At 51.5% G+C, this 26,814-nt stretch overlaps 1 protein-coding gene across 1 annotated transcript in view; it reads right to left on the reverse strand.

Moving 5' to 3' along the window:
• The window catches only part of DLGAP4 (DLG associated protein 4), a 232,043-nt gene that overhangs the window by 159,909 nt on the left and 45,320 nt on the right, over window positions 1-26,814 (reverse strand). Inside the window, exon 2 of the mRNA XM_025398734.1 lies at window positions 9,106-9,336. The gene's annotated coding sequence lies outside the window, so the exon portion shown is untranslated. The remainder of the gene's footprint in view (window positions 1-9,105; window positions 9,337-26,814) is intronic.

A 26,814-nucleotide genomic window follows, 5' to 3' on the forward strand; every position in this document is an offset into this window, starting at 1 on the left:
TCATAGCTCACTGCAGCCTTGAGCTCCTGGGCAAAGCTAGGATCTTTCCAACACCCAGACCTAACCTGCCTTTGGCTCCCTTTTACTTTAAGGGTCAAGTTCAAATTCCCCAGCCCAACAGTTGAGGCCTTGTAAGCTCCAGCCTTGGCTGACCTCTCTAGCCCCATGTCTCCCCACCATCTCTCACACCCTCCTGCCAAACAGCTCAACAGCAGGCAGGTGAGATCTTCAGAGAGCCCCTCCCAGTTGCTTCTCCCTGCAGAATCCCTATTCATCCTTCAACACTGCTTGGAGGAACAGAATCAACTGCCTTGGCCCTGGAGATCCCTGAGTGATCAGCACCTACCTCTCATCTCTCATGCCTCACCTGTCATCACTGACAGAGACGCTTCTCTCCTGGGCTGAACTGAGAATTTCCCCTGGGAAGGGGCAGCTCTGATTCGTCCTTGTAGCTCCATGTCTAGTGCAGCACCTGGCACATGGTAGGCACTGATAAATGTGGAGTGTGGGGACAAATGACTAAATGAAGACCATGGGGCATGATAAAGTATTAGAGATGACCCACAAAACGCAGCTCGTGCAAGTCATAACTTTGCTATATCAGAAACAAAAAACGCTGCTGTCAAAACAGTCACAAAGCATTTGAGGATTTAGAAGAGAATCGGGGGATGATCTGGGAATGACTGGAGTTTCCAGAAAAACGCTGCTCAAACCCAAGTAGACGAAGTGACCAGATCCCACCTGTAGGGTGGCAGGAGACAAGGAGCAGGGCCACAGAGGGGAAGGTGGGGGAGAGGCTGGGTCCATGTCCCAGCCCTGCCTCCAACTTGCTCTGCGTTGTCACGTAGGCGGCTTGGCCTCTCTGAGCCTCAGTTTCCTTCTGGGTAAAGGGGGTAAAATGCAAGGGGCATTTGGAAAATGGGCTGGAGCAGCAGATGTGTGTCTAAAGGCCTAAACACTTCCTCTACTGTCAAGGCAATGGGACTCTCTCTGCCCTGCATTCAAACTCCCAGCAGGGTTTGCAGACATCCAGGGCTTCCTCATCTTGGACCCACCTGACCTGGAAATGCAGGCTTCTGCCTGCCCTCCCAGCAGGTCATTTGGGGGACAACCCTCAGTGTCTTGGGCAGTGCCAGGCTTGTGGACTTGGTCCTGTGAAGAAGCTTTCTAACTAGCAGTGCAGAAAATGGAGAGTGAGCTCCCCATCTCTGGAGTTACGCAAGCAGTGGCTGGGCATCTCAGGACAGGAATTCTGACTCAGGATGGGAAGGAATTTAGACCAGTAGATATCTAAGGCTCCCTTGAGGGGCATTGGGTCCTTTTTCTCGTTCCCCATGTGGGGCCTTGATCTAACTCCTCCAGGCTATGCTCCCAACACAAGGCAGAGTGAGCTCACTGACACTTCCCTCATCCCACAATATCCCCCAAAGGCTCCCCACTGCCTTCAGGATCAAGTCCAAGTTCTTACCCTGGCATTCAAGGCCCCTGTGGTCTGGGCCTGCCTCCTCTCATCCTATAGTTGCACCCCCACCACATGCTAAGGGACTTTGACACATTGTTTCTTCTGCCTACAACATTCTTCCAGCATTCTGGTTGGCTACTCAGTTTAGGTATCACCTCCTCCAGAAAGCCTCTTCCTTGCTCCCAGGCTGGGCTTTTCATGCCCGCAGCCCCTGTATGCACATCCACCTTAGCACCTCTCACATTCCAGACAAATAAATCTATGTGTTCCCCTCTCCCCGAAAGACTGCAATCATTTGGAGGGCCAGGACAGCTCCCTTGCGGGACAGAGAGGGTTGATATCTCCTGAGTGAAATTGGTACTTCAGAGATTCCAGTGTTCTGACTCCAAGAAAGTCTAAGGCTGCCTCAGGGAGCTTCTGACCATAAGATCGGGGTTCGAGACTCCTTTCTTTTTCTTTTTCTTTTTTTTTGAGACGGAGTCTCACTGTCACCCAGGCTGGAGTGCAGTGGCATGATCTCGGTTCACTGCAAACTCTGCCTCCCACGTTCAAGCGATTCTTCCACCTTAGCTACCCAAGTGGCTGGGATTACAGGCGCTGGCCACCACACTGGGCTAATTTTTTATTTTTAGTAGAGACAGGGTTTCTCCTTGTTGGCCAGGCTGGTCTTGAACTCCTGCCTGACCTCAGGTGATCCCCCCCCGCCTTGGCCTCCCAAAGTGCTGGGATTACAGGCGTGAGCCACTCCACCTGGCCAGGACTCCTTTCAATAGTTGCATTTTTTTTTTTCTGATTATGAAAATCATGCATCTTGGGGAATTCAGATAATTACGGGAGGTGGGAGCTGCTGGATTTGGCCACCATTTGGTCTACTTTAGGTCATAGCCTATATCTACTTCCGGGGGAGCCACTTTTCCCCATACTCCACTCTTGAGGTTCCAGTGGTGTTGACTCCACCCCCAGCTAGTGGGGGGTGGTACATAGGCCCAGGCTGCCAATCAGAGCACCAAATTCCCCTTAGCAACAGCAATTGATTGAGGGTGGGCACATCCCACAAATTTGACCGATCAAAGCCAAGACTTAGTTCTGGGACTTGTGTTTGAGCAATCAGGGAAGAATTTTTGCTTATTTCTTTGGACATGCATCTTATTACCTGTACATGAGAGCTTAATGAGAACATGGGAACAACTCAGAGAGAGCTGAATTGAGAAACAGAGAAATCAAGTCCTGGCAGCCCTGAGCCCCTGGATCCAGCTGAGCCTGAAGCCATCAGACCTCTGGACTTTACAGTTACAAGTCAATCAAATCCATTTTTGTTTAAACTAGTTTGGGGTGGGTTTTCTGTCACCTTACTTGAAAAAACTCTGAATGATACAAACAAAAATAAAAATAGAGCTCACCTATATCTCACCATCCAGAGAAAGCCACTATCAACAGTTTAATGACTAGTCTTCTGAGCATCTCCCAAGGCAGGAGCACACATGTTTATATATTTTTTTCATAATAAAAGTGAAAAAAAAAAACAACCAGTAGATACCTAAATAGATATCTTGTTCCTCCCTGCAAATCCTAACATTCAGGAAATATTCCAAATCCAGATGTCACACAACATAAACCAATTTTTAACCTCCTGTTTTTCCCCAAAAATGCACCATGGACAAGCTTCCATGTCAACAAATAGAGATTTACAGCACCGTTTCTATAGCCGTGGAGAATGGCATTGTCTGGCCGGATGTAAGTTATTTAACCAACTCTCACAAATAGAGAATTGGGTCGTTTCTAATTTATCACTACAATCAAGAAAGGTGCAGTGGACTTACTTGCAAAATGCATATGTTTGCAGTTGCCAGATTATTTATGACTAAGATGTCATGATTCCGAAAGTTTGACTTCATGAGTGTACATTGTTCTGCCTGAGATTTAAGTCTCTTAGTGGCTGTAAAGTAGTATCTGTTTTCCTGGGCAGGTATACTAGTTGTGAAAAAAAAAAAAAAAAAGGCAAATCCTGGGCCAGGGTGTCCCCATCACAGCGTATTTGGCAAGGATGCTCACTGGCAGATGCGAGGGACGTGATGGGGAGGGAGGTGAATGGGGGAGGGAGGTGGTGGGGAGGGAGGCAGGGTGTGGGGTGGTGCTGACCTGAAGTCCAGCTGGCCTTGTGCCCAGCCAAGCTGACAGTGTGACAAGGCCCAGGCTGGGCCTTGTCTCCCAGCTGGGTCTGACTGCCAGTGACAGAGGGAAAGGTAAGCCTGGCGAGCCCTGGCAGGACATGGCGACACACGGTAGGTGTCACCTTTAGCAGTCACCGTCATAACAGCAGCAGCACCATCAGGGATGCGACCCTGGTACTGCCCTAGCCCTCCACATGTTTCTACTCACTTAAGCCCACACCCACCCTCTGATGCTATTCTTTTTTTTTTTTTTTTTGAGACGGAGTCTCGCTCTGTCGCCCAGACTGGAGTGCAGTGGCCGGATCTCAGCTCACTGCAAGCTCCGCCTCCCGGGTTTACGCTATTCTCCTGCCTCAGCCTCCCGAGTAGCTGGGACTACAGGCGCCCGCCACCTCGCCCGGCTAGTTTTTTGTATTTTTTAGTAGAGACGGGGTTTCACCGTGTTAGCCAGGATGGTCTCGATCTCCTGACCTCGTGATCCGCCCGTCTCGGCCTCCCAAAGTGCTAGGATTACAGGCTTGAGCCACCGCGCCCGGCCTCTGATGCTATTCTTATCTCTGTTTTGCAGAAGAGGAAACTCAGCCTCAGAAAGGGCGAGTGACTTGTCCAAGGTCACACAGTCAAAAGGATGACCCAGATCTGCTGATTCCCCAGCCCCTGCCTTATCCCATTGAGGTGGGTAGCAGGAGAGAAGAAGTACCCTAGACAAGATGGTGGGAACCCTAAAATCCTCTGTTCCTCCCCATGAGTCCTCAAACTCAGGAAAGACTCCAAATCCAGAAAAGTAGAAGAAGCAAAGCTCACCCATGCCCCCACTTCCCAGGAAGAGCACTGTGCAGTTTTCAGAAACACATATAATTCTTACAGAAATGATATAATGCTACCCATGCTGTTTTATAACCTCTTTAAAAAAAAAAAACTCCACGACACACTATGAAGTTCTTTATGCAACAATAAATTTAGCTCCGTGGCCCCGTTTCTAACAGCTGCAGCAGGCGCCACTGTGTGGCTGCAGTCAAATGGCTTTAACTGGCCCCGTGGTGATGGACAAACGGGTTGTCCCCAATTGTCCTGCTAACAGCAACGATGTTACGTGAGCACTGTCCAGCATGGCTGGATCCACATCATCCTTTCGGGTCTCAGCTCAAATGCCATCTCCTTAGAGAGGGCCATCTTGGACGGTGCCATGTCACACAGGCCTCCTACCGGTTCATCTTCATGATGTCACCATGTTAATTTCCCTCACTGCACCAATGGAGTCTCTCCTCATTCCATTTATGTCTTTGGATGACTGTATAATATCTGCCCCTCCCCAAGCCTGTGTGCTCCAGGAAGGGTGTGGACTAGCAGGGACTAGACTCAAGAGATGTCCTTGGAACGCATGAATGAAGAGATGCCCTGTCAGGGCAGCAGACTGCCCCGCTCCATGACATGTCCCCAGAGTCAGTTCAGGGCCCCACAGAGCGGCCTTGGAACTCACTTCCAGCCATGTGCTGCTTGGAGCATCTATGCCCAGATGCCTGCCCCAGCAGAGACCCCGGCACCAAGCAAGGCTTTCTGCACGCACAGGATACAAGGCAATGGAGTCTGGCAGAGCAGCTCCACTATCCACTGTCTGTGTGGACTTAGGCCTCAGTCCCCTCATCTGTAAAATGGGGCCAATACTGCTAATCTCACAAGGTTGTTCTGAAGATTAAAGAAGGTAACAAATGTGTTTAGCACACAATAGGTCCTCAGAAAATTGCAGTTTGGCGCCCCCCATCCAGTGAGTTCACAGGTGGGTCTGACCCTGTCTCACCTGGATGGCATTTTTTACCTTTAAAAATTTTTAATGTTATTTGTTTATTTATTTATTTAGAGACAAGGTCTTGCTCTGTTGCCCAGGCTAAGGTACAGTGGCATGATTATACCTCATTGCAGCCTCAAACTTTTGGGCTCAAGTGATCCTCCCACCTCAGCCTCCTGAGTAGCTGGGACTACCGGCACATATCACTATGCCTGGCTAATTTTTTAAAAATTTTTTTGGAGAAGGGGGTCTTGCTATGTTGCCCAGGCTGGTCTTGAACTCTTGGCCTCAAGCCATTCTCCCACCCACCTCAATCTTTTATTACTTTGGATGAGACTTGAGTATGCCTTGGCCTTCTCCTTGGGCCTGTCCCTAGGAATGTCCCACTCCTATCCTTTAATACAACTTTTTTTTTTTTTTTGAGACAGGGTCTCACTCTGTCACCCAGGCTAGAGTGCAGTGGTGCAATCTCGGCTCACCATAACCTCTGCCTCCTGGGCTTGAGTGATCTTCCCACTTCAGCCTCCCAAGTAGCTGGGACTGCAGGTACGTGCCACCACACTCAGCTATTTAATTTTTTTTTTTTTTTAGAGATGAGGTTTCACTATACTGCCCAGGCTGATCTTGAACTCCTGGGCTCAAGCAATCTTCCTGCCTCAGCCTCCCAAAGTGCTGGGATTACAGGTATGAGCCATTGCGCCCAGCTCTTTGACACTTGTTAAACAGCTAAATGCTCTGCTCTGTCCCCTTGGAGACTCCCAGGCCCCTCATCTGTTGCCTATGACTGCACACACCTGCCTGGCCTCCCAAGCCTTAAAAATACAAGAAGCACAGACGTGTCTGAGGAACAAATGGAGGAACCCCTGACCTTTTGCAGGGAACTTCCTGGACCCTGATCCTTGCATATGAGGCTTAAATCAGTGTGTCTGGTTTCTCATCAAAACTCCTCCACTCTTTGGCAGCAAGACAAGTAGCTTTACCTCTCCAAGCCTCACTTTCCTCCTCTGTAAAATGGGCAGAATAAAAGAATCCAGGAGGATTCAAGAAGATAAAAAATGCTTAGCAAACAGCCTGTTAGCAAGTGCTCAATAAACGTTAGCTATTATTGTTACAATTTTTTTTAGCCTTTTTACGGTGATATGTAATATAGACAGTAAAGTGCACAAAACAAAAATGTTTACTGCAATAAAATATCAGAAGGAAACAGTCATGTAACCACTACCCAGGCCACTGCTGGCCCCTCAGAAACCCCCTGAGGTTCCCTTCCCAATCTTTTGCCTTCTTTTCTCCACCAAGGGAATCCTTGTCCAGCCTTTATGGTGCCATTATTATTATTATTATTATTATTATTATTATTATTATTATTTGAGAGAGAGTCTGGCTCTGTTGGCCAGGCTGGAGTGCAGTGGCACGATCTCGGCTATTGCAACCTCCGTCTCCGTCTCCTGGGCTCAAGCAATTCTCCTGCCTCAGCCTCCCAAGTAGCTGGGATTACAGGAGCCTGCCACCACGCCTGGCTACTTTTTGAATTTTTAGTGGAGATGGGGTTTCACCATGTTGGCCAGGGTGGTCTCGAATTCCTGACCTCAGGTAATCCACCCACCTCGGCCTCCCAAAGTGCTGGGATTACAGGCCTGAGCCACCGTGCCCAGCAGCCATTGCTGTATTAATAAGTGGATGAAAAAAAAAAATGACTGTGTGGCCATTCTGCTGTGATCCAACCAGGTCCCTCGGTCTCAGGACCCAGCACTCCTGGCTGCCTCTGCCCTGGAGACACCTCATCCCATTTTCCAGCTCCGGCTTCAGCTGTTCTTTAAATAACCAGCTTGTTAGCAAAATAGCAGCAGTAACACCTCCCTCGCTGCCGCCCGGGCCTCCATCTTTCCACACGATGCTGACGGCTGCTCACCCAGCTCGTGCCAAGGAATCCCGTTTTCCGTCACTGGGCCACACACGCCAGGGGCTGTCTGCTCAGCTGCGTTCTCAGAGCCTGGCCCGGGGGGTGGAGGTGGGCACTGGATGGCAGTAATTTTCAGGAAATACTGGGCTGATAACAGATGAGCCCTCACCCCCAAGTCCCTGCCTCAGTCTCCCCATCCACAGGGTTAGGGGGGAGTTCAACTGAAATAATGAAAAACGCAAAGCATTTAGTGCAATGCCAAACACATAGTAATTGCTCAAGAAATGCTTGCTGTTCTTCAGCCGGCCCTCATTACACATTTAGTCCCTGGAGAGGCCTTGCATTCCTTGAGCACAATAAGGAGTGTTTGCAAATGATTAAATCCTACAGACACAGCTCTCAGACCAAGCTGTCCTTATCACCTTTCCTGCACCAGCTTCTCAGCCAAAAGCAATGGCTATTTGTAGCTGCAACAACAGATGCAGCTGGGTCGGGGGAGACGGGTTGGGGGGGGCGGCTAATTAATGGGGCCCTTTTCATGGTTAGTCATAATAAGGCTGGCACCACCCCAGTGGGCAGCTCCTTCTTCTCATAGAAGCACTTCTACATACATTATCTACAGTGAACTTCATGGGTTAACAAAAATAAAACAAAAAGATCCCATTATATTTGCATATTATACATATTTACGAATCTTTTCCCTTCTCATAACCATTCCATCAGGGAAGTTGGGCAGGCTCTAGCAGATGAGAGAATCGGGACCAGAGGAGCTGGCCACCCTGCTGAAGGCATGGGTTCACTGCAAGTCATCTGGGGCAGCAGGGACCGGCACTGGCCAAAAGGCAGGAGGCTCTCGGGCCCTGCTGGTGTCCGGGTGGAGGGAGGTGAGAGAGGCTTCCCTCCTTCTCTCCCTCTTTCCTTCCTTCCACAGCTATTTACTGGGTACCCACTGTATGCCTGGCATGGGGCCAGCAGGGGAATGAAGTGGTTGTTCTTTGTCCTTGCAGAGCTAAGGCCAGAGAAAGAGGCAGATTTTTACCCCAGTGGCCCCATGTAGTGCTTCGTGGTGGCTGGGCGAGCCTGCGCGTAAGCCCCTTGACCTGGTTGAGCCTCTGTTTCTACATCTGTGAACTAGACTGTTATGCCAGCAGCGCCTTGGGAAGTGGAAGGTGAAGAAAAGATGCAAGCAGCATGGTGAAGCGGTGGCACTGTGGTTGCACCCCCAAACAGATGGTCAGAGACAGGGCAGGCCCAGCACAGGCCCAGCACCTCATCCCGATGGCAAGGTGGGAGCTGGAGGAGCATGGGGAGAACAGGCCAGAGGGGCAAGAATGCAGGGCCCCCCAAGATTCAAGAATTCTGATGGCCTCCCCTCAAACCACCCTGAGGGCCCCAGAGGTTCCATGGCCTTCAGCACAGCTCACGACTCCCTTCCTGTCCTGAGCCTATGTGCACCACCTGCTCCCACCTGCTTGGGTGTGGCAAGAGCTGGCCTTTGAGGTGGACAGAGCTGGGCTTGCTGTGCATCCCAGGCAGGTGGCTTCCCCTCTCTGAGGCTGATTCCTCTGGAAAATGGGAGTGATCACCACACCCACCTCCTGGTTGTCGGGAGGACTGGCTAAGACAGGCCAGTTGAACTATAAATGGTGCCCAGACATATACAAACTCTCACTGAGGTCCCTCTGCCAGCGTGTGGGTGCCAGTGGAAGTGAGGCTGGGCATTTCCCAACTGTGCCAAGCATGGGGGGCTGGTGAGGAGACCAGGCCTGCGGACGCAGTTACTTACCAACCAGGGAGCTATGAGCACAGGAAACACGGCAAGCTGTCGGGGCCCAGCAGGCATCAGCTCAGGCGCGGGCACTGGACCGAGGGCTGGCACACACATCCCTCTAGGCACTCGATCAGAGGTGCCGGCAGGAAGCAGCTCGGGACAGGGGCTCTGCCACCGCCCGGGGGTCACCACATCCAGGTCACACACAGGGCCCCAAGGTTCCTGGCAGAGGGGAGGCACGGGTGCCTGCAGGAATGGGGAATAATGGTGATTAGGAGGTGCTGGAGGTAAGCCCTCCACCTGAGACCCTTGGACTGGCCCTGGGGACACGAGGGAAGGAGACAACATGGAACAGTGGTCATAGAAACCCAAGTGTTTGCACAACACTACATTTTCCAAAGCACCCTGGCATCCCAGCTCATGTGCGCACCCACATTGTTTTTTTAGAGGCAAATCTGCATGTCATGCATATTTACAATGCCTTTCCCACCACCCACAGAATCCCCACAGCAGCCAGGAAGCTGGGTTCCAAAGGCTCAAATCCTTCCCTGTCTTGCTTCTTCCTCCTTTTCCCCGGATGGGGGAAGTCGGGAAAGGGGCAGGAGTCATGCGGTCCTGAGTTCAAATCCCAGCTCAGCCTCTCACATGTGGGGTGACACCAGGGAGGCAGCTTCCCCTTTCTGAGCCTTAGTTTCCCCACCAGCCAAATGGGAACAAGAGCGCCACCTCTGAAGGCTACTGTGAAGACTGAGAAGACAGTGCAGGTGAAATATTTGGTGCATAATATGTGCCCAATAAGCCCAACAAAGGTACTTTTTTTTTTTTTTTTGAGACGGAGTCTCGCTCTGTCGCCCAGGCTGGAGTGCAGTGGCGCGATCTCGGCTCACTGCAAGCTCTACCTCCCAGGTTCACGCCACTCTCCTGCCTCAGCCTCCGAGTAGCTGGGACTACAGGCGCCCGCCACCACGCCCGGCTAGTTTTTTTTTTGTATTTTTAGTAGAGACGGGGTTTCACCATGTTAGCCAGGATGGTCTCGATCTCCTGACCTCGTGATCCACCCGCCTCGGCCTCCCAAAGTGCTGGGATTACAGGCTTGAGCCACCGCACCCGGCCCAACAAAGGTACTTCTAAGAGGCCCTTCACTGCATCGCATCACCATCTCCATGTGGCGCATCTCGTGTGAGAGCACAGGGAAGCCAGGTGTCCCTCTCCACCCACTTCCCCTGAACAGGTGTCACTGCTCCTGCCTGGATCTGTAAATCAGCAGGAACCAGGCCGGGCGCAGTGGCTCACGCCTGTAATCCCAGCACTTTGGAAGGCGGAGGTGGGTGGATCACTTGAGGTCAGGAGTTTGAGACCAGTCTGGCCAACATGGTAAAACCCCATCTCTACTAAAAATACAAAAATTAGCCGGGTGTGGTGGCACATGCCTGTAATCCCACCTACTCAGGAGGCTGAGGCAGGAGAATCACTTGAACCTGGGAGGCAGAGGTTGCAGTGAGCCGAGATGGTGTCACTGCACTCCAGCCTGGGTGACAGAGTAAGACTCCATCTCAAAAAAACCAAAACCAAAAACAACCCACGAATCAGCAGGAACCAGTCCTCCAGGCAGAGGAAAAAGGCCCCTCTATTCCACACCCTCTCCCAGAAGCCTTTTGGCTGCCCTGGAGGCCTCAGTGGAACACCCTCCGCCCACCCTCCACCCTCTCCCCTCCCATTTTACAGGTCAAGAAACTGAGACACAGAGGAAGCCGAGCTGGCGTGGGGACACAGAATCCGAGTGGTAGGTTGGGATTTGAACTCAGGCTTTCCACATCTGAGCCCTGGGAGGAGAGGTCCAGGTCTAGGGGGCCCTGGGATAGGAGGAATGAGGAGAAAGGGGAAGTCGCTGGTGGGGGAGGCTCACCTTTCTCCCCTCGCTATCTCAGGGGCCTGAAAGGCCTCGCCATCTCTCCTGAGCATCTGATCAAGAACCAAACCTCCAGCATCTACTCAGTGCCAAACCTGTAACAGGCTTTACCTCATTTCCTTTCTGCCACAGCCCTACAATGTCATCTCTATTTTCCAAAGGAAGCATCCAAGGCACAGAGAGCTTCAACAACCCCACACCCAGGACGAGGCAGGGCAGGGCCTCCAACCCAGGCACCTGACTCCAGGACGATGCAGCCTCCCCCAGGGAGAACGTCACCAAACCAAGAAAAACAGGCATAGTCACCTGAATAAAAGTGTTAAGGAGCAGGAAAAGAAAATACAAACTCCACTACATTCTGAGTCAGTAGACACAAATTCTCGAAGATGCATAAAATATTTCAAGATTCACCATAAGGTGTGAAAATTTCCAGGGCGGGAAAGACCGGTGTTTGAGAAGATGCGTTCCTGACCGAGTTGTCACTTTTAGCCAAATTCAACCAGAGCCCAAAGCTGAAGGAAAAGAGGTGGCAACCAAGGGGGGCGGCCTGTGCACAGCACAGTAGGGTGTGCCAAGGCCCTGGCCTAAGAGCCTGAGGCCTCCTCAAATTCCCCACCTCTTCCTTGCTGACAGAACAGCAAGTCTCCTTGATCCCCACTTCTTCTTTTTTATTTTTTGAGACAGAGTGTTACTCTGTTGCCCAGACTAGAGTGCAGTGGTGCAATCATAGTTCACTGTAGCCTTGACCTTCTGGGCTCAAGCGACCCTCCTGCCTCAGCCTCCTGAGTAGCTGGGACTACAGGCATGCACCACCACACCTGTCTAATTTTTGTATTTTTTGCAGAGATGAAATGTCGCTATATTGCCCAAGCTGGTCTCAAACTCCTGGCCTCAAGTGATCCGTCCGCCTCAGCCTTTCAAAGTTCTGGGATTACAGGCATGAGCCACTGCGCTTGGCCCCGCTTCTTTATAATGGTCGGGAAGCACCATTATACAGTCTTTTGGGTCCAGGCCGTCTGTGATGCTGTTAAAGATTCTGCAACTTCCAATGTGGATGAACTTTGAAACGTGATGCTAAGTAGAAGAGGCCAGACACAGAACACAGCACATGGCATTATTCCATTTCAGTGAAATATCCAGAACAGGTGCCACTGCACAGATGGAAAGTAGATCTGGGCTGCCTCAGGCTTCCTGGTGTGGGGACAGGGACTGAGAGGAGGTGACAGCTAAGGAGTGTGGGGTTTCTTTTTGGAGGTAACGAAAATGCTCAAAACCGGATTGTGGTAACAGATACACAACCCTGTAAATATACTAAAAGCCATTAACTATATAATGGGTGAGTTGTATGGTACATGAATTATATCTCAATTCTTTTTTTTTCTTTAGAGATGGAGTCTTGCTATGTTGCCCAGGCCTGGCCTCAAATTCTTGGGTTCAAGGGATCCTCCTGCCTCAGCCTCAAAAGTAGTTGGGACTACAGGCATGAGCCACTACATCAAGTTAGTTTTTTTTTTTTTTTTTTTTGAGACGGAGTCTCGCTCTGTCCCCCAGGCTGGAGTGCAGCGGCGCGATCTTGGCTCACTGCAAGCTCCACCTCCTGGGTTCATGCCACTTTCCTGCCTCAGCCTCCCAAGTAGCTGGGACTACAGGCGCCTGCCACCACGCCCGGCTAATTTTTTATATTTTTTAGTAGAGATGGGGTTTCACTGTGTTCCCCAGGATGGTCTTGATCTCCTGACCTCATGATCCGCCCACTTCAGCCTCCCAAAGTACTGGGATTACAGGTGTGAGCCACCGCGCCCGGCCAGTTTTTTAACTGTTGTAGAGATGGGGGTCTCATTATGTTGCCCAGGCTGCTCTTGAACTCCTGGCCTCAAAGGATCCTCTCACTTTGGCCTTCTGAATAGCTGGGACTACAGGCATGTACCACCACGCTCAGCTTCTATATCTCAATTATTAACACTTAAACAAAACAAAACAAAAGATTCTGCAACTTCCCAACAGGTAGTCATCCTCTGGGAACCTGTGGTCCCTTGTGGTCCTTGCATGTCATGTTCTCCTCCTCCAGGAAGCCCTCTCTGGCCCCGCAGCACCCTTCCCTCCTGCCTGTTACTGGCTCCTAGAGCTCCCTTGCCTTCTCCTCACCACTGCTCGTGCCGATGTAAGGTAACCATTGCCATGATCATTGGCTGACACGGCCTCCTCCATCAGCCTGGCACACAGGAGGTGCTCCAGAAATGTTTGTTGATTGAATAAATGAGATAAAATTCCAAACCCTAGGATGCACATATGGCTTCTGGCCCTGGCTCTATTACCTTCCAGCCGAGAAACCCAGGCAAATCATGAACTGCTCAAGTCTTAATCCCTACTTCCGGGTAGCCAGGGATTCAGAAGGAAATGGACATGGAAAGTTCTTTTTGAAGTGGCTCCTTCCACAGCTGCTCCCATCTCAGTCAATGGAATCCTGTCCTTCCAGCCACTCAGGCCCAAGCCAAACATGAGGCCTCTCCCACCCTCGCCCCTCACACGCAAGCGTTCAGCAATGCCACCGGTCCCCCTTGACCCACCCTGCTGCCACCGCTGTGGACTGGGCCACCGTCACCTCGTGCCTGGATTATTCATGCCCTCTCTGTTGTCCTGCTTCTGACCTTGCCCCCAGCACAGAAGCCAGAGGAAATGGGTTAGGCCTTAAGTCAGAACTTGCCCCTCCTCAGCTCCACACTCCCCATGGCCTCACTGCACCTTGAGTAAAAAGCTAACAGCCGGCCGGGCGCGGTGGCTCAAGCCTGTAATCCCAGCACTTTGGGAGGCCGAGGCGGGCGGATCATGAGGTCAGGAGATCGAGACCATCCTGGCTAACACGGTGAAACCCCGTCTCTATTAAGAAATACAAAAAACTAGCCGGGCGAGGTGGCGGGCGCCTGTAGTCCCAGCTACTCGGGAGGCTGAGGCCGGAGAATGGCGTGAACCCGGGAGGCGGAGCTTGCAGTGAGCTAAGATCCAGCCACTGCACTCCAGCCTGGGCGACAGAGCGAGACTCCGTCTCAAAAAAAAAAAAAAAAAGCTAACAGCCCTGCAGACACCACAGGCAGCCCTGTGCCACCTGTGATTCCCTCCTCCACCTGCTCCCTTTGCCCTAGCTATGCTGGTCCTCAAATATACCAGGCACGTGCCTAACTCAGGGCCTTTGCACATGCTCTTGCTCTGCCTGCAATGTTGATTGATTGTGTTCAGATGTCTGTGAACCTTACCCCCTCCCTTCCTTCAGAATCTTTATTGAGACCTGACCTTGCCAATGAGAGGGGGTTTGAGCCCAGCAGGAGGACTCAAAAGTATGAACTCCAGGTAAAAATCCAGGCCCTGCCAGTTACGTGGCTGCATGACCTTGGGCAAATATCTTCTCTGCAACTCAGCTGCTCATCTCTAATGTGGGGGTAGTTATAGCCCCTTCTTTATATGGTGGTTGTAGGGCTCAAATGAATTCAGCGAGTGTAACCTGTGTGTCTGCTACACTCCCCAGCCCTCCACAGCACATTCCCTGGGCCTGTCCCTGCCTGCTTTCCTGTTTTTCTCAGCCCATATCATTATACAACAGGCCATGTAATTGCGTAATTTATCCTGATCATTGCCTGCTCCTCTCACTACAGTTGTCAGCCCCGAAGGGTAGAGAGTTCTGTCCGCTTCATTGCCACACGCTGTACCCGGCACGTGGAGGTGCTCCGTGAATACTTCATTCAACAGATATTTTCAATACTGGAGATATTTCTTGACCAATTGTCATGAACTCTGGGTTTTCCCTCCTTCTCCGTCGCAGATGTGACATTTCTCTCTCCAGGCCAGCTCACACCTCTGAGCTCCAAATTCCTACAGCAGCTCTGCTAGCCATCTTGTGGACAGACACTGTGTACTCAATGTGTCCAGGGCCCAGTCTGTGACCTTCGCTGGAGACCATGCCCTCATCCCAGTATCATCTAACCTGGTCACCCTCAGGTGACCAAGAAGCCAGGAAGCTTCTATCCCTCTTCCTCCTCCTCTTTCACACACCCAGAAGTAAAGCCCAAGACTATGTCCTATCTTTTTTTCTTTTTCCTTTTTTTGAGACAGAGTCTCACTCTGTCGCCCAGGCTGGAGTGCAGGGGTGCAATCTCGGCTCACTGCAACCTCTACCCCCCGGGTTCAAGCAATTATTGTGCCTCAGGCTCCCAAGTAGCTAATTTCTGTATTTTTTGTAGAGATGGGGTTTCATCATGTTGGCCAGGCTGGTCTTGAACTCCTGACCTCAAGTGATCTGCCCCCCTTAGCCTCCCAAAGTGCTGGAATTACAGGTATGAGCCACCATGGCTGGAAATGTCCTATCTTTTTTTTTTTTTTTTTTTTTTTTTTGAGACAGAGTCTCGCTGCGTCATCTAGGCTAGAGTGCAGTGGCGCGATCTTGGCTCACTGCAACTTCTGCCTCCTGGGTTCAAGCATTTCTCCTGTCTTAGCCTCCCGAGTAGCTGGGACTACAGACATGCACCACCATGCCCCACTAATCATTTTTTTGTGTTTTTGGTAGAGACGGGGTTTCATCATGTTGTCCAGGCTGGTCTCAAACTCCTGACCTCAAGTGCTCCACCTGCCTCAGCCTCCCAAAGTGTTGGCATTACAGGCATGAGCCACCATGCCAGGCCATGTCCTATCTTTTTAAAAAACCTCCTACACATCCCTCAAATCCCCTCCCTTTGATCCCCCACAGTCGCCCCCATCCAGACCAGTACCATCTCTCGTTCGGACACTGCAAGAGCTTCCTCCCTGGGTGCCCGGCTGCCTCCCTGGCCCGTCTTCTCTGCAGCAGCAAGAAGGATCTTTTCAAAATGCATGTGGAACAAATGAACGCCTCACTCTGCAAGCCTGAAAAGCCAAAATCCTTGCTGACTCAAAAAACAAAAAAAACAAAGCTTTTCAAAAGAATTCGACTCAGGGCTCCTCAAATAATGAATGGTCTCCCAAACCTTGCCACCCCAGGCCCAGTTAAAATGGTATTTATTGTACAAAAATTTAATTTACAAAATGGATTTACACAGAACCTTTTAGCTCAATAAATATTTGTAAAGTTAAACTGAAATGGAAAAATAATTTTTTAAAAATAGCACTGACGGAGTTCCCTCGTGCCCCAGGGGCTTCTTACACCCCCAACGCCTTGTTTCTCCTCTCCGCAAGCCTCTTCTGTTGATCTGACGCTCCTGGCTTTTCTATCTGGGGGACTATAATTCTTCCCCCTCCCCTGCTGGCTCTGAGATGTGGCTGTTCCGCTGTCCTGAGTCCTTCTCACCCCATGCCCGGCCCCCAGGTGGTGACGCCATTGGCCCCCACGACTCGAATCACCACCCATACTGACCTCCTGAGTCTCTCTGTGCAGCCCGACGTCGCCTCTGAACCTGAGGCTCATCTCCCCAGCGGCCTCCTAAACCCTTGGCCCATCACACCCCCATGTCCAAAATGGACCTCATCCCCTTCTCCCCTAAACCCATCCCACCCTGATGACACCATGATCCACTCAAGTCCCCAAGCTAGAAAACTGGCATCACCCTAGACCCCTCCCTGCCCCCATCCCTCCCCATGCCCAGCCCCCCATGCTCTGCTCAGGCCCCGTCCCGCTGAGGGCACTGCAGCACATGCCACCCACCCACTCCTCCACCAGTTTGTCCACCCGCCCCTTGGTTCACCCTTCATCCACTCCCCCAACCCTTCCAGAAACTCATCACCCACTCACCAAACCGCCACCCACAATTAGCCATGGCCCCGATTCCCCAAGCCATCTGCAGGACTTTATGACATGAAAACGACTTAGATCCATTCCCAGCCTCGAGATGCTCACACACCAGAATGGAGTAGTAGCAGGTGAATAGGAGTCTGCAGAGGCTGGAGGGGACCAGGAGTGTAAACAAGGGCACAGACATTGGAGGGAGACACCTGGGATGTCTGAGGAACTTGACCAGAAGAAGGTGGGGAGTGACAGAGATGAAGGTGGAAAGGGCAACTGAGGCAGGCTCTGCAGGGCCTGGAGGACCAGGTCAGGAGCTGGACTTCATCCCAGCATTGACTCCGTGGACCTAAACAGCCTGGGGTCAGATCCCAGCTCTACAGCCTCGTAGCTGTGTGACCTTGGACGAATGGCCTCAGTGTTTCCTGTCTGCAAAATGGGAATAATAACATACCTATTACAAAGGGCTGCTGTGAGGGCAGAGCTAATGCATACACGTAGTATATCTCTTAGCACAGTGTCTGGTAGACAGGAAATGCTCAAGGAGTACAAAGCTGCTATGGCTCCTGGTATTCGTATTACGATCCCCTAATCAGCTAGTAGATAATGGAGTTTTATGCAGAGAGGGCACATGCCCCTGCCCAGGATTCAGTGGGCTGGCCCTTCCTCCCAGCCTCACCAGTTCTAGCCTTGCCCTCACCTACCAACTGCCTCAAGCCAGCCACACCCACTGGCCACTGCTCCAGATCAGCCCCCAGCGCTCGATGAACTCCCAGCATGCCTTGCCTTCATTTTGAGAAGCTTGGGCAGTGGCTCCAAGCTGCAAGGGCCTGGGAGGTGTCCCCTCCAGAATGTTCTGATAGGAACAGCCCATGCAGTCTCTCACAGCTCTAGGAACACTGCTATGTGCCTCACAGCAGGTCCTTGCATGCAATACCAACTGGGAAGCCCTTTACCTAGCTTTTTCCTAGAACCCACCGCTCTGTGTAGGCCACAGATGAGGACACTGAGCCTCAGAGAGGAGAAGGAAGATTTCTTTGCCTCAGTCTACACAGCAAGTAAATGGCTGAGCAGGGGTTCGAATTCTGGGTCGGACTCCAGAGCCCCAGCTCTCTCCCCTAAGTCTCAGAAGCCCCTGCAGAAGGATCGGGGCTTAAAATAACACATGGGCATGGATTTTCAAGGCATGGAAGAATGCTGTCCAATAGAATTTGTGCCATGACGGAAATGCTCTAAACTGTGCTGTCCCATAGGGTGGCCATGAGCCACGTGTGGCTACTGCACACTGGAAATGTGACTAGTGCATAATTAAAAGACTGATTTTTATACAAAAATTAGCCAGGCATGGTGGTGGCATGTGCCTGAAATTCCAGCTACTTGGGAGGCTGAGGCATGAGAATTGCTTGAATCTGGGAGATGGAGGTTACAGTGAGCTGAGATTGAGCCACTGCACTCCAGCCTGGGTGACAGAGACTCTGTCTCAAAAAATAATAATAATAATTAAAAAAATACAAAACTGATTTTTAAATTTAATTTGAAGTTCAATAGCCACATGTGGCTCGTGGTTACCCTACCGGACAGCTCAGGGCCAGGTAGCTTTTAGCATTCTCAATCCCAGACTGGAAGGACTGGAACTGCTTGAGTTCTATTTCTTCTTGAGCATTTCTGGGATGCTCATATTTTTTACAAACTCACAAAACATTCTGTCAATTTGTCAGAAAGATTTCTACCGTGATCTACCTGGTCCCCGCTTTTATAAACTGAAGCTGACCAGCACCCTCAAGTTCACTGTTTCTTTACAATTCCAAGTCCTTCAAGAAATAGTTGCCGAACTCCTGCTCTGGGCCAGGCACTGCAACACATACGGGGGACAGGAGCCCGACATGCTTGTCCCTGTCCTCAGGTACTCAGGGTCTGGCAGGAGAGACGTGCCATACATTAGGTTCCACAACAGAGCAGTGTAAGAGTGAGGTTCATGCAACAGCTGGGAAGCCACGAGGACGGGGACGGGCTCAGCTGGAGGAGTGAGAGGAGAGGAGGGACAGTGACGTGGGGCCACCGCACTGCAGTTTGCATTTTCATATTCACTGTCTCATGCATACCTCACTGTGGCCCCATGGGGGAGGCTGGGCCTTGACTGGTTTCTGGTTTTCTGTGCCCTGGATTCACTTCCAGAATTAGCAGTGAGTGTAGGCCACAGCCCTAAACCCTGGGACATGGCAGCCAAGAACCATACAGCCAGTGACAGCAGAGCTGGCTCGGACTCCCTGTCCAGTGCTCCCCTGAATCCACCAGTCGCTTCTTGGGAAGGTTCACTCAGGACCCAGCCAGCTGGTGTCCAAATTTGTTTTCAGTTGAGAATCTAGAAATCAGATGTTCCCTAAGCCCTCCAAAGGGCAAGTCCTGTAAATCCGTAAACTTCCCGGCAGCTCTGACGGGATCCACGGCTCCCTCACCGGCCATCTGGCCTCCTCCCATCCCACTTGCTGACTTCCAAAGGCTGTGGAAAATCTTCACCTTAATGACATTTCCCTGTAATCCCATTGTTCGTATTCCACACTCTCAGGGCCTGCCACAGTGGCCCACTCTCGCCTGCCCTACTTTTCTTTTCTTGGAACCATTCTCTGATCTCATCGTTGGTTCATTTCGTTCATCTTGGGAAGCATTTCTATGCACTTCCTAAAGATGCTCCTGCTTGGGGTCTTTGGGCCTTGGAAACTCAACCAATTCCAGTCCTTCCATGTCCTCTTGTTCACACTGAGCTCAGAGAGTCCACATGCTCTTCCTCCCTCCCTTGTTCGAACCTTCTTTGGATTCCTCACAGTGGCTTTGGAGCAAAAGGCAGAAATACCGTATTGCAAACCAACACTTCTTGAGCCCCAAGGGCTGATGGGAGCCCTGACCCAGGCTGGGGTGATTATAGAAACAGCAAAAAGGAGGCGAGGCTTTGGTTGGGCCTTAGAGGATACACAGGTGTCCACTAGGTGGGCAGAGTGGGAAGGGTATTGGAGGCAGAAGAAACAGCTGGTACAAAAGGCAGAAAGAGGGACAGAGCACGCCATTTTTGGGAACTTCTGCACGAGTCAGGTGCTGGTCTGTGTGCTCTGGAGGAGGAGGAGAGGAGAGAGGGGAGAGACGGGGCTAGAAATGCAGGTAGGGGCTCACTCACGAGGGTCCTGCAGTGCCAGTCCAGGGAGTCTGGCCTTTACCCTGGGAGCAATGGGAGCTTCACCAAATGTGTGTGGGAGAAAGATCACCCAACAGCTTTGTGGGGTAGTATAGAGGTGGGTGGCGAGGTCCAGGCGAGAGCTGACAATGGTTCACCTAGGGCACTGGGGCCCAAAGACAGCAGACAGATTCAGGAGACACGCAGACTGAAAAATCAATCCAATTTGGGGCTGGTTTGATACGGGGAATGAGGCAGAGGGAGGATTCAGGGATGACTCCCAGATTTCTGTCCTGATGACTGGGGGATATATTGAATACTAAGGTTTTGGTTATAACAGGGGCCTGAAACTTTTTCTTAAAAGGCTGATGGTATATATTTCAGGCTTACAGGCCATATGGCACTGCAAAGCAGCCATTAACAACACATTAGTAAGTGGCAAGTTCTAACTTTTTTTTTTTTTTTTAACAAAAACAGGCTGCCCATAGGCCATAGTTTGCTGACCCCTGAGATACAAACAAGAACAACAATGGGCCAGGCGCGGTGGCTCACCCTTGTAATCCCAGCACTTTGGGAGGCTGAGGCAGTGGATCAGCTGAGGTCAGGAGTTTGACACCAGCCTGGCTAACAAGGTGAAACCTCGTCTCTACTAAAAATACAATAATTAGCTGGGCATAGTGGCAGGCGCCTGTAATCCCAGCTACTCAGGAGGCTGAGGCAGGCGAATCACTTGAACCCAGGAGGCAGAGGTTGCAGTGAGCCAAGATCGTACCATTGCACTCCAGCCTGAGTGACAGAGCAAGACTCCATCTCAACAAAAAAAAAAGAACAATGAAACCATCTCAAGCTGGCTTTAACAATAAAGTGAATTGATTGATCCATGTAACTGTCTGGATTTGTGGTGTACTTCAGGCACAGCTGAATCAGGGTTCCAGCTTCTTAGCCCTGTCCTCCTCCATGTGTTAATTACATCCTAAAGCTGGCTTTGCCAATGTACACAGGGTGTCTGTTCCAGATATAACAAACATACTATCAGGGGCATGAAAAAGGGCTGCTGTTCCAGCCCCAGTCCTAAGAGTCACTCTGATTAGACTGGTTTATCTCACTTGCCCATCCAGGAACCAATCATCAGGCCTGGAGGATGGAACACACTGATTGACCTAGCCTGGGTCATGAGCTCTATGCCCTGACTGGCTTAACCTGGGGCCTGAGCTCTATCCTCGTGGGAGGGGTGGAGTCAGTTTCCCTACAACTGTGTAGCTCCTCAACAGGAATCAAGGTCTGGTGGGCTGGAAAAGGGAGGTTATACAAGAAAAATGAAAACATATGTCCCCACGAAGACTTGTACATGAATGTTCATAGCAGCATTATTCATAATAGCCCCAAACTGGAAATAATTCAAATGCCCATTGACCAGCAAACAGATAAGCAAAATGTGGAATGTCCATAAAATGGAATATTACTCAGCACTAAAAAGGAATAAAGTACTGATACATGCAACAACACAGATGAACGTCAAAAACATTATGCTCCCGGGCGCAGTGGCTCACGCCTGTAATCCCAATACTTTGGGAGGCTGAGGCACGAGGACTGCATGAGCCCAGGAGTTTAAGACCAGCCTGGGCAAAGTGCTGAAACCATGCCTCTGCAAAACCCACAAAAATTAGCCGGGCATGGTAGCATGCACCTGTAGTCCCAGTTACTCAGGAGGCTGAGGTGAGAGGATCGTTGAGCCTGGGAGGTCAAGACTGCAGTAAACCATGATCGTGCCACTGCACTCCAGCCTGGGAGACAGAGCGAGACCCTGTGTCTTAAAAAAAAAAAAAAAGAAAGAAAAAAGAAAAAAAGAACAGGAAAAAAAAATCATTATGCTGAGTGAATGAAGCTAGACGTGAAGACTACATGTTATATGTCTCCACTTATGACCTTTCTAGAAAAGGTAAAACTACAGAGACAAAGCAGATCAGAGGCTGCCTGGGGCCTGGGGTGGGAGTGGGGACAAACTACAAATGGACAGAGGGGACTTTTGAATTGTGGTGTTGGCTGCACATTGTATACATTTATTAAAACTCATCAAAGAGAATGCTTAAAATAGTTGAATTTTATGGCATGTAATCAGCACTTCGATAAAGCTGCTTGTTTGATTTTATCTGTTTTGTTTTGTTTTCTGTGGACAGGGTCTCGCTCTGTCACCCAGGCTGGAGTGTAGTGGAGTGATCATAGCTCACTGTAGCTCTGAACTTCTGGGTTCAATCAGTCCTCTCACCTCAGCCTCCTGGGTAACTGGGACTACAGGCACACCACGCCTGGCCAATTTTTTCTTTTCTTTTTCATTTGTAAGAGATGAGGGGTCTCACTATGTTGTCCAGGTTGGTCTCAAACTCTTAGGCTCAAATGACTCCCCTGCCTCAGTCTCCTGAATAGTAGGGATTACAGGTACAAGCCACTGTGCCCAGCAATACAGCTGTTTTTTAAAAAAGGCTGGTGGAGATGCAGTGAGGGGAACCTGGGTGCAGCCACGAGGGTCAGCTCCAGATAGTGCCACTCACTAGTCAGGGGACAGAGTGGCAGGAGAAGACCTATGGATAAATGCAGGAGTCAGTCCAGATGTGCTGATCAACTACAAATGGACAGAGGGGACTTTTGAATTGTGGTGTTGGTTGCGCACTGCAAAAATTTATTAAAACTCATGACAGAGAATGCTTAAAATAGGTGAATTTTATGGAGTGTAAGCAGCACTTAAATAAAGCTGTTTGTTTGATTTTGTCTGTTTTGTTTTGTTTTCTACAGACGGGGTCTGGCTCTGTCACTCAGGCTGGAGTGCAGTGGGGTGATAACAGCTCACTGCAGCTTTGAACCCCTGGGCTCAATCAGGACATTGGGAATGCAGTCCGGGAGAGCTCCAGGGAAAGGCCAGCGGTAGAGCTACAGTTATGGGGACTGTGGGTGTTCAGAGGGACACTGGTGGAGTTGACAAATCCCCCAGAGAGAGTGTGCCTGAGGTGGGAGGCTGGCCGGCACAGAACTCTGTCCTTCCCATGGCCGTCCCCACCCGACCCCTGCTGGCCTCCCGTTTTGTTCTCCACAGTTGTCAAGAGGCAGTGGGGGAAAGAGAGCAGGCACTCTAGAGAGCTGACCTGGATGCAAACCCACTTCTGCCCCTCATTTGCTGTGTGACCTTAAGTAAGACGTTCAACCTCTCTGACTCAGACGGACATGATGATGGCACAGCTGTGGACAGGAACACACAGGACATTCTGTACAAAACTGGATCTATAGGAAGCCCATGGCAGGTGTGGCCTCCTGTCCCTTGGGCCAAGCCAGCCATCAGAGCTGCTGCAACTTTTCACTGCCTTTGCCAGCTCCTCTTCCTCTGCTGATCCTCTAAGTTCCTCAGAGTTCTGAATGGCAAAGTGGCGGACCCAGGTTGGAGCCCCAGCTCTGCTCCAGCTCCTGGGACCAGGGCAAGTCTCTCTCCAACACCAGGCCTCAGCTTCCCCAGCTGTATGGTTCCTGGGCCCCTGTGGCCTGCATGTGCTGAGTTTGTAACCAGGCAATTAGAAGAAATGCTTCTGCCCTTTATGGTGAAAACAAAAGAGTCCTCAAAAAGATCAGCAGCAGAAAAAAGGCCCCAGGGCTGAGGAAACAGCAGAAGGGGCCTTCCCTCTCCTGCCTGGCCATGGAGAAGCCGCACCTGGGCAGTGAAGCCCAGCCCAGTGCAGATGCTGACTCAGTCACTTTGCAGGGACAGCTGAGGTCACTGCGTGACTCCTGCCAGAGCCGCCCCCTCTCAGTCTTCCCAGCAGGACCTGCCACAGGGCAGTGTGGGTGGGAGGGGTCTTTCTCTCTCTGAGCCATGGCTGCCCTGTCTAAAACCCCTCCAGAAAAGCTGCTCTGCAGGTCTAGTTTTCTCCCCACCCTCCGCTCTGAGCTCATCGGGTACCCCGGTCACCCCTTCTCCCCATTTTCCATGGTTCCAGGCCCCCTGGAGTCTCTGAGGCTGCCCCGGCACCTCCATGGGAGATGCCAAAAGGACGATTCACCAGAGTCAAGGAATTGAGGCCCAGAGAGGGTGATGCATGAGCAAGGCCACACAGTGGACGCAGGAGGAGGTGGGGGTAGCGCAGGACTTGGGCCCCCTGAGCAGCCACTCATTTTCGTGGCTCCCCTCTTGTGGATGTTATGACAGCAAGAGTCCCATTCTTTGTCTGTATAACTCAGACTAACACCTAGACTTTCAGTTCACCAGACATGCTTCCCGTCACCCACACCTCCCTGCCTGAAGTGACCATGGGGGCCCCAGCCCCTCCCCTCCCCCAACACTCACTCTCTGGTGACCCTTCCAGCCTCCTAGCCTGCTCACTGGCACATCCAGCCTGGCCTCCCCCGAACTGTAGACGTCTCCATGCAGCACTGCCCGCTGGGCCTCTCCACCTGGATGTCTACAAGGTATCAGACAATTTTCACCACCTTCCCTTCCTCTCCCGAACCTGCTTCTCCTGTAGTTTTCCCCATCCCACCTGGGGGTGGCTCCAGTTTTTTTTCCCGGGACAAAAACTTTCCCGTCTTCCTGGACTCCTCTCTCTCACCCCACACTCAGTCCTCCAGGAAATCCTGCTTCCCCTCCCTTTAAAGCATCTCTAGGATCCAGCCAGCCCTCCCCACTTCCACTTCTGCCACCAGGTCCCAGCCACGGTCACCCCTCCCCCAAATGAGAGGCCCCATGGCCTCCCTGCCTCCACTCATGATCCCTTCAGCCCCATCTCCACACCGCAACCAGGCGGTCCTGTTGAGACACAGGCTCTGCTCAAAGCCCTCAGTGGCTCCCATCTCACTGAGTGGAGGCCAAGACCTCGCCCTGGCTTACAGGGCCCCATAAGTTCTGGCTCCCATGTGCGTCTCTGCCATTCCCCACTCTCACCATCACACTCTCCTTCCCCCACTCTGGCCTCCCAGCTCCTCTTCAGTTGCAGCTGCTCCACCCCAGGCCCTTTGCACTTGCTGTTTCTGCTGCCAGGACCACTCTTCCCTGGATCGCCCGGGGTTCCCTCCCTCCCTTATTTCCCTGAGCTTCTGTAGCTGTCACCTCCTCAGAGAGGACTTCCTGGACCCGGACCAGGCACCCTGTCTCACCTGCCTACACTTTCTAGCACTTTGTCCTGGTCGTTTTGCTTTTTAGCACTCACACCACTGACCTGGCAGCACATCACACCTGCAGGTGGGTTTGGAGGAGCTCCCATTTCTAAAGCGAGTTCCAGGAGGGGAGACATTGTCTCTCTTCCCCACCAACACATCTGCAGCCCCCACCACAGTGTCTGGGGCATAGTAAGTGCTTAGTAAATATCTGTCGAACAAATGAAAGACTGTGACCTTGCGCCTGCCCTGCTGTCTCGTGGGGCAGTGGTCCCCAACCTTTTCGCCACCAGGAACTGGTTTCATGGAGGACAGTTTTTCCACAGATGAGGGGAGATGGTTTCGGGATGATTCAAGTGCATTACATTTATTGTGAACTTTATTCCTATTATTATTACATTGTAATACATAATAAAACAATTATGCAACTCACCATAATGCAGAATCAGTGGGAGCCCTGAGCTTTTCCTGCAACTAGACGGTCCCATCTGGGGGTGATGGGTGACAGTGAGAGATCATCAGACATTAGATTCTCATAAGGAGAGCTCAGCCTAGATCCCCCACATGCGCAGTTCACAACAGGGTTCGGGCTCCTATGAGACTCTAATGCTGCCGCTGATCTAACAGGAGGTGGATCTAACAGGCCGGCCACTCACCTCCTGCTGTGCAGCCCAGTTCCTCACAGGCCACGGACCGGCACTGGTCGTAGCCCAAGCGTTGGGGACCCCTCTTGTAGGGGGTCTGCCATTTATAAGTACTGATGACACCCCAGGTCTTGCCCACCTAGAAAAGATGGCACAAAGATGGCAGTAATCCCAACAGAGTGGGAGCAGTGGGTGCCACTCCCTCCTCTGTGCCAGGCAGGGGGGCTCCAACCTCTCCAGGAGCAGCCTCTCTTACGATCCCCATTTCACAGAGGAGGAACCGGAAGTTGTGAGAGGTGAAGTCACTCGCCAGAGGGCAGGCGGCACACGCTGGAGTTAAGATTAAAGTTTAGATGTGCCTGGGCCCACAGATACCTCTGAACCAACAATCCAGCTGCCCTGGCATGGCATCTGACTCCTCAGGCCTTTGGGATTCCGGAGTGAGGGGTTTGTGGTGCTGGCAGGGACGGACTTTCTTCCCCCAATCACAAGCAGCCTCTGGGGCAGCGGAGGCCCACAGCCCACTGCAGAAAGAGTCAGGCAGTGAGGGACGTTCCCCTCCAGCATCTGCGAAAGGGAGACTGAGCCAAACTGGTCAGCAGTCCTCAGCACACATCGCATCTCTGCCATCTGCTGTGAGCACTTCGTGATCACCTACTGTGTGCAGAGGCCTGAGCTGATACTTTTTGGAACAACGGAGGTCATGACCTGCCCCTTCCCCACCTGGTGCCCTGGTACAGAGGGCATGCCCTTGTCAGCCATTGTATCATCTGATTCAACCCAGGGAAATGACAGAGGGACACTATCAGGCCCATTTCACAGACCAGAGAAGCGAGGCATGCGTTTTTATTCAGCACCTGCAAATCAAGATATTGAAGGAAGCTGAATTCTGAGTCTCAGCGGGGTCAGGACAAGGCAAGTGCTGGGGATGGAGAAGGGGTCTCCCCAGGGCCAGGTGGATGGATAAGGTCACAGGACCCCACTGACCCACCCAGGAGGGACTGCTCTCACCCAGGCACTTGCTCCCGCCTCCCACAGCCACTGGGCTACTCATCTGCTATATCCACAAGGAAACTGTCTCCAGCACTCAAGGAGAAACTGATGCCAAAGGGCTGGGGGGCCTAAGGGC

The sequence above is a fragment of the Theropithecus gelada genome, chromosome 10 (assembly GCF_003255815.1).
Source record: "Theropithecus gelada isolate Dixy chromosome 10, Tgel_1.0, whole genome shotgun sequence".
Classification (NCBI taxonomy): domain Eukaryota; kingdom Metazoa; phylum Chordata; class Mammalia; order Primates; family Cercopithecidae; genus Theropithecus; species Theropithecus gelada.